The following is a 7,499-nucleotide window of genomic DNA, read 5'->3' on the forward strand; positions in this document are numbered from 1 at the left end:
ACATTGTATGAGTGGCATGATATGAAAGTTATTCAAAATATTTTTCCACTGTACCCATCCCTTCCATAGAAGTGATTGCAATAAAATATTATGTACTATTCATCATTGTATTTACTAAGAAAGAAAAAAATTAATATAACTTTTATTAAGAACTTACCACAAATCAACCTCTACTGTTGTTCATTTCATATATATTGAATTATTCAAAAGGCTTTGGCTCAGATTTTGCAAATAAACATATCAGATGTTGAGAACATTAACTTATTATATATTTATATATTATAGGATATATGTATATCCTATAAAAACTTGAATTTTATATTTCATATATATTTTATAAGATATATATTCTATAAAAAACTTGAATTGAGGCCGGGCGTGGTGGCGCACGCTTGTAATCCCCGCGCTTGGGAGGCAGAGACAGGAGGATCGCGCAGGTTCGAAGCCAGCCGTGCTGGCTTAGGAGACCCTGTTTCCAAAAATAAAATAGGTCTGGGAGTGTAGCCTGGAGATAGACCGGGCTTGAATTGAGCAGCAAATATAAAACTTATGGTAGCTTTAAAATAAGCATGATGTTTTTAGAATTCTGTTCTTTTGATTAAAGTAACTAGTGAAAGTAGAGTATTTGAAAATATTTTTAAATTTATTATGAAGATGATATAAACTTTAATATAGAAATTACTTTATTAAATATTCAACTGAATCAAAATTATGCATATCACTGATATGCAGCAGTGCACACCTGTAATTCCAGTACTAGGGCAGCTGAGACAAAAGGATCATGGGATAACAATCAGCCTCAGCAACCTAGTTAAAAAACCAAAAAAAAAAAAAAAAAAGAAAATAAATAAAAAAGGGCTGAGGGTGTACCTCAAAGGAAGATATGCCTCTGGGCCCAATCTCCAGTAAAATAAAAGAAAAAATAAAGAAATATGTGCATGAAAGTATTTCCTAGAATTAGGTTATCATTTTTCAGGATATACATTGTATTTTAAATGATCAGTTTTTGAAAGTAGTTGTACTATAACCAGAACAGTAGAACAATATGTACTTCAGAATACTGTGTGGTGTACTACCCTGCCTTCTGACAAACTCTAGTTTGCTGCTGCTTGTTTTTAGATAGTAAATATGTCATTGTTGGAACAAACTAAACTACAGTGGAACCACTTAACAAAGTTCAATGATTGAATAAATAAGAATAGAGCCAATGTTTCCCAATCCAAAGAAGAGAGTTCCTATAAAAATGTTCATGTTCGCAGGGATAAACGTACTTGGTTGGCTTCAGAATATTCCACTTCTATTAGTATTTTTAAAATGTGGTATATTTGCACAATTTCTCATTTTTAGGACAGCTTATATATGTAGATACTATATTGCCCCAGAGTCCTATTTATAAAAAAATCTATATTTTTATGCCTAATGTTAATAATAGAGAATATACAAATTGTTGATTATTTTTAAGCTTTTTTTTGTACCAGGGTTTGAAACCAGATGCATTCTTTCTCCAAGTTACATCTCCACTGCTTTAAAAAATAATATTATTTTGAAACATGATTTCACCAAGTTGATAAGGGTCTCAGTAACCTTCTGAGACTGGTCTCAAACATGCATTCCTCCTATTTCAGCCTCCTACATATTAAAATTATCGTCCCATGCTACTTTGCCTGGCTGGTTTCCAACCTATTCTTTTAAAGTCAAGAAAAAAATTTTATTGAAAATGTTTTGAATACATTTTGATGTAGAGCTCAGTTATTTCTAAATAAAGAGAAACTTGGCCACTCCAAGACAGATGACTGGTCCCAGCCTGTGCTGGGGTACTGCAGGGGTTGGTCTAGAGCTCATCCCTTTTATTGGTACAGGGAAGGCTGAGGGGTGAGAGGTGGGCGTGGGGTTTGCTTTGCTCCTCCAAGACTCAGCTGGTCAGGGATCATCCTCTCTGGCATCTTCACAGATGGCTCCCTAGAGAAAGGCTGCTGACTGCAGAGACCACAATTAGGAAGTTGGAGAGCATGTTGTTTACCCTGGCTATGGGACTTTGTATCCTCCTCTTTGTCAATGCTGGGCCTGGGGAGGAATCTTACTGCTTCAGCACTCCATGGATGTGCTCTGGTCCAAAGACCAGAGGGCCAGCTAGACACCTGCAGGGAACATTTCTCTGTGGCAGAAGCATGCATAGGGCAGAGCTCCCTTTCAGAGCCCACTCTGTCCCTGAGGCTAGCCTGTAGCTGAGAACATGTCACATGCAGTTTCCTCACAACAACTGAGAGCCAGCTACTCCACAGCAGAATAGCTGCTGCCAAGGAGTACCCTAGGGGGCACAAGGGAAGGGCAGGCTGGCCTCTTCGGCCAGACCCCCATCAGGCAGGGAGAGGACAGATGGCCAGGTGTTTGACTTACTCAAGTTGGGACAACTGTATAATTGAGTCAGTTTCAGCCCAGATGGTAAAGCCAGAGGTGCAAACCCTGGATTAAAAGGTGTGGCTAGGCTGGGACAGTCCCGCACTGAGGAGCAGGGGCAAGTGAACACCCAGCAGCTGGGGTACTCATAGCACCCCGGAGCACTACAAGTGGTGGGACTATGGGGAGTCATCACATTTAGCACCCAAGACTTCCCGGGCTGGCAGAAGAGAAGCATGACTATAAAAGCAGGAGGCGGAAGGCCCTCACAGGGGCACACACTGTGTCAGGGAAAGCCTGTGGTCAGTTCTGAGATCTGGGAAGCTGCTTGCCGCCAGCCCCGTTCTTGGATGCTGCCTGACAAGTAAAGAGAAGGAAGATTGTCAGAGCTGCAGCCCCGGTTCTTAGGAACCTCCAGAGAAAGAGGTCCTTGCCTTCCTCAAGTGAGAAATCTAACATCAAACATGTTTTTTCTATAAGATGACCTGATTTATCAGTAAGTAATAAATATTTGCCATCTTCTACTACCAAGAAGCAAATGGGGAGGGAAGAGGATGGAAGACCCTTTGCTGTGACTCTTGATGGCAGAGTCCTAGGGACACAGATTTGTTTTTTATATTTCCTCATGGAACTGTGAGTAAGCAGCCACCAGGGCTTCTTAGGCCTCCAGGAGGGCTGGCACTTCCTTCAAAGGAGGGGATGACTGGCTTTGGGGCTCTCAGCATGATGGGGGAAGGGAGAGTAAAAGATACCAGGAACTCCTATAGGAGACAAAGCCTGGTGGATCCTCCTTCATCGTCTTCCTGGCACTGCTTCCTTCCTCTTTCTTCCTAAGCCAGTATCTGGTCTACCAGCTGGAATGGTTGTCATCTGTTTGATGATAATGACAGGCAGGCAGGAGCCACCTGCAGTGTAGACTCAGACAGAAAAATGAGATGATCTCCTATGTGAAGCAGCTAATGGGGAGTGAGTGCACCGTCACTCTCCTGAGGGTCTTCCATGTTTAAAGCCAGAGAACCAATCCTCCCGAATGCAGTCACTGGGCCTGAGGTCCTGACTGTCACCATGGAGTCTCCAGGAGGCCCAAGAGTAGGGACTTTTGGGTCTCCATGGGGAAGCTGTCCTTCTCTTCACCTGGCTGGTAGCATCATGTGATGAGGGTCAGGAGCAGCTGAGGAGTGGAGGTCCACCGTCTCCTGGGGCCACAGAAAGGGATGCTGCTGGCACTGGAAGGCATGTTTACTACATGATTTCTACAACATCACCAATTCCTCAGACATTCTTCTCGTGCATGGCCAAGTCTTCAGCCATGGAATATGGTCTGATTTCTATAGAGAGGCCGCTCAGCTGGGGGACATTCTGAGATTCATGATAGAAGGTCCCCACGTCCACTGAAAGAATATAATCTTTAGAAAAAGTCAGCTTAAAGTCAAACATAATGAAATATTCTTGGGCATTGCCACTGCTGCCCATGTTGGAACAATCTGAGTTCAGGCTGAGCTGGAGGGGAGACTTGGTCTCTAGGGACTCAGGAGGATTCTCCATAGAATCAGTATTCCCCAGTGCCACATTTTGGAGAGAAAACATGGCAAAGGGTATGTCAAAACTCATCAGCCAAATCTGGCTGATGGTTTTTTTTAAAAGCCCCCACTTTTCAGAAAAAGATGTTCTCCAGGACATCATGGAGAGAAGCCTGTCTCTCACTGCTGCTGGACACAATTTCAATATTCTCACTACTGCAAGGTGTGGCAGCACAGTGGGCCCTATCCAAAGGGCCAGTATCTTCTGGTCAGCTTGTGCATCATGCACAAGCTGGTTAAGAGCACGTGGTACTCCTACTTCCTTCCCAGTAACCATCAGCTGGGAGGTGGAAAAAGAGGTGGTGCACACTTTTAGAGAGTCTTCTACTGATGGGTCTGTTACTCCTGCATACTCACCAGCAGTTCTGTAATTGCAGGGGTGTATGAGAAAGGAGCTGGAAGAGGAACAGTCCACAAGTGACCAGTGATAATCCCCACGATAGGCAGGGTTCTCTCAAATTGCCTGGTGGACATGAATGCCAACTTAATTTTATAAGCACAAGAAAGAGTGATGGTGCCAACAGGGTGTCCACTGTCCCAAAAGAAACTGTCAGAAAGCCTTCTCCTAAGCCATTTAGATGAGCTTCTTCAAAATATATCCTGTACAATATGACATATTAATGCCCTTTTTTTGGGGAAAGTCTGTAGGCTGGTGTCACCCTCCTTATAGCAAGAAGAGACATTAGCAGTGATGACAGTCTGTTGTACATTTTGGAGAAAACTTTGATTTCTTTATCACATTTTTCACTCATTTCAAGACATCAAATTTCCAGCTCTATGGAATCTCCCTCTGTAGTCCTGAGTGAGATCTCTACACACATAGAGTGCCCAGCAGCAGGCAGCTGCCCTGCCAGTGCCTTCTTTGCCTTGAGGGTAACCTCCATGATGTCTTTGATTGTTAAGTTAAACCAGTATGATCCCATTGGGAAAGAAGATGAACCAGTGCAGCTATCTTCACCAAGTTGAGCCTGGATAATCACTTGGACAATATTTTTGTGGGGGGGAATTTTAAAAAAATTTATTGTTACATTGTATTCATACATTTTAATGGGGTACAAGATGATAAAGGCATACATGCCCACATTGCTCACTTAGCCCTTCCCATATTTCTTCCCTATTTTCTCCCTCCTTCTCTTGTTTGGCTTACTGATTGACTGATATATTTATGAATTTATGTCATGCACATTAGGGAATTTTCTCTTTCCCCCTCCTATCTTCCTCAGTTAGGTCTCTTTATTTGCTCATCTATGGTTTATCTTTATCCTTCCTTGTCTAGAGTTCCTTGTATGACTCTTTTTCATCCCTAGCTTCTGTATATTAGAAAAAAGTATTTGATTTTTACTATTTGTGACTCACTAATCTCACTTGGCAAAACGTTCTCCAGTTTCATCCATTTCCCTGTAAATGACATAATTTTGTTTTTCTTTATGGATGAGTAAAATTCTGTTGTGTACATATCCCATAATTTATTAATCCATTCATCTGTTGATTGACATTTTGACTGATTCCATAGTTTGGCAATTGTGAATTGTGTGGATATGAACATAGATATGCATGCATTAGTTTGGTAGTTTGTTTCCATTATTTTGGGTAGATACCCAGAACTGGTATTGCTGGATCATATGGTAGGTTTGTTTCCTTTCTTCTGAGGATCCTCCATACTGTTTTTCAAAGTGGACACACTAATTTGCAATCCCACCTAAAATGTACTAGAGCTCTCACTTCTCCACATCATCATCAGCAGTTTTGTTTGTGTTTTGAATGACTGCCATTCTAGATGGAGTTAGGTGAAATCTCAGGGTAGTTTTGATTTGCATCTCTCTTATTACTAATGATGTTGACCACTTTTTCATACATTTGTTGGCTTTCTGAATTTCTTCTTTTGTGAAGTGACTATTTTAGTCCACTTGCCTATTTTTATTGGAGTATTTGTTTTCTTAGTGCTGAGTTTATTGAGTTCTCTGTATATTCTAGATATTAGTCCTCTATGGAAGGAAGAGTTGACAAAATTTTTCTCCCATTCTGTTGGCTCTCTGTGAATGTGCTGGATAGTTTCCTTTGCTGTACAGATGTTTTTCAGTTTAATGCAAATTTTTTGTGTGTGTGTTGTACTGAAGGTGGAACCCAGAGGCTTTCTACCACTGGGCTATACTCCCAGCCCTATTTTATATTTTATTTGGAAACAGGGTCTCACTAAGTTGCTGAGAGCCTCACTAGGTAGCTGAGGCTGGCTTGGAACCTGTGCAATCCTCCTGTCTCAGCCTCCCAAGCGTGGGGATTATAAGCATGCGCCACCATGCCCAGCTAATGTAAAAAAAGTTAATGAACTTGCCTAGCTCCTTTCTTTCCTGGGAATTGAGATCAGTTTTCATTGCCTATGGAATCCAGGGAATTATTTAATTAGAATGGATCACAGAATTCCACAGGTCATTCCACTTACAGTCAGATAGTCATGAACCTTGGCTTGCTTTTTCACTACTCAAGAGTCACCCTCACCTGTTATGCTGAGGCACAGAGAGTAGCTCTTGTGTCTCATTATGGAGCCCGGGGCCTGGGGCCTGCCAGCTGTGCCTCCTGGCTGAGAGCGTTCAGTGCTCCTGAGCTGCAGTGACAGCCCAGCTCTTGGACACCTCGTGTCTCCTCTGGATGCCACTGATAGCATGCCTGGACATTTTGCTTCCAGGACTGAGCAAGATTTCTCATTTGTGTCCACTGGTGCTCCTCAGGGACCCCTTTACTGGTCAAGCAATCACTCCAGCCTTAATCAATAGCCTGTCGATCCCCAGTGCTGTCATCCTTAGCGTTTGTTTTCATCTGCTTTGGTGCAGGCGGTGGGGAGGGGAGGGCTAAGGGGAAATCCAGCTGTCTAACTTCAGCCACACTTTTGCTAAAGCATGGAAGCACTGTTTGGGACTTTTTCTCCTCAAAATTTCCATAAAAGTTAATTTCCCTTCCATGTATGTCTTTTCTTCTGGCATTTTCATGTTCCTCTGGAATAAAGAAAGAAGGATGGAACGCCATATTGGAGAGAGTGAGGCCATTGGGGGTCGGTGTGGAGTGTCCCAATCAATTTTAATACACTTGTGTTCATTTCATTGACCAATTTGTAGACCTGATAACTTGGAGTTTAATGAGTGAAATAGTCTGAAATAGTAAGATGTCTTGGTCATCATCTTAAGTTTAATAAGTGCTTTTGGAAAGAAAACATGAGAGATACCATGACATTCTATATACCATGGTGATACTCTCTGACCTGTGTTTCCTCCAGGTGCCATTGGGACAGGCACCGGGGCCATGGCAGAGCAGGATGCACCTCTCACATGCCAGCCTTCACCCTACTTTACCCATATCCAAACTCCATTCTTCCCCATTTGAATTCAATTTCCGTCTTTACTGGTCTTTCTGCCATCAATCTTATTCCTCATTCTTGAATTTCCATACTCCCTTAGGAGTTTCTTTTGGCAGTGTCAACCATCCCTTAGAGATAACATTAGTTCATGATTCTAGTGTCATTAAATATTC

At 42.2% G+C, this 7,499-nt stretch overlaps 1 pseudogene across 1 annotated transcript; it reads right to left on the minus strand.

Annotated features, from left to right (window-relative positions):
- Positions 1-3,669: 3,669 nt before the first annotated feature.
- On the minus strand, positions 3,670-6,349 carry LOC308264155 (autophagy-related protein 13-like; annotated as a pseudogene). The gene is made up of 2 exons: positions 6,283-6,349; positions 3,670-4,956 (listed from the first exon to the last, which is right to left on the minus strand). The product of its transcript is annotated as an autophagy-related protein 13-like (transcript).
- Between the last annotated feature and the right edge of the window lie 1,150 nt (positions 6,350-7,499).

This window comes from Muscardinus avellanarius (assembly GCF_963383645.1).
Source record: "Muscardinus avellanarius genome assembly, chromosome: 6".
NCBI classification, from domain to species: Eukaryota; Metazoa; Chordata; class Mammalia; order Rodentia; family Gliridae; genus Muscardinus; species Muscardinus avellanarius.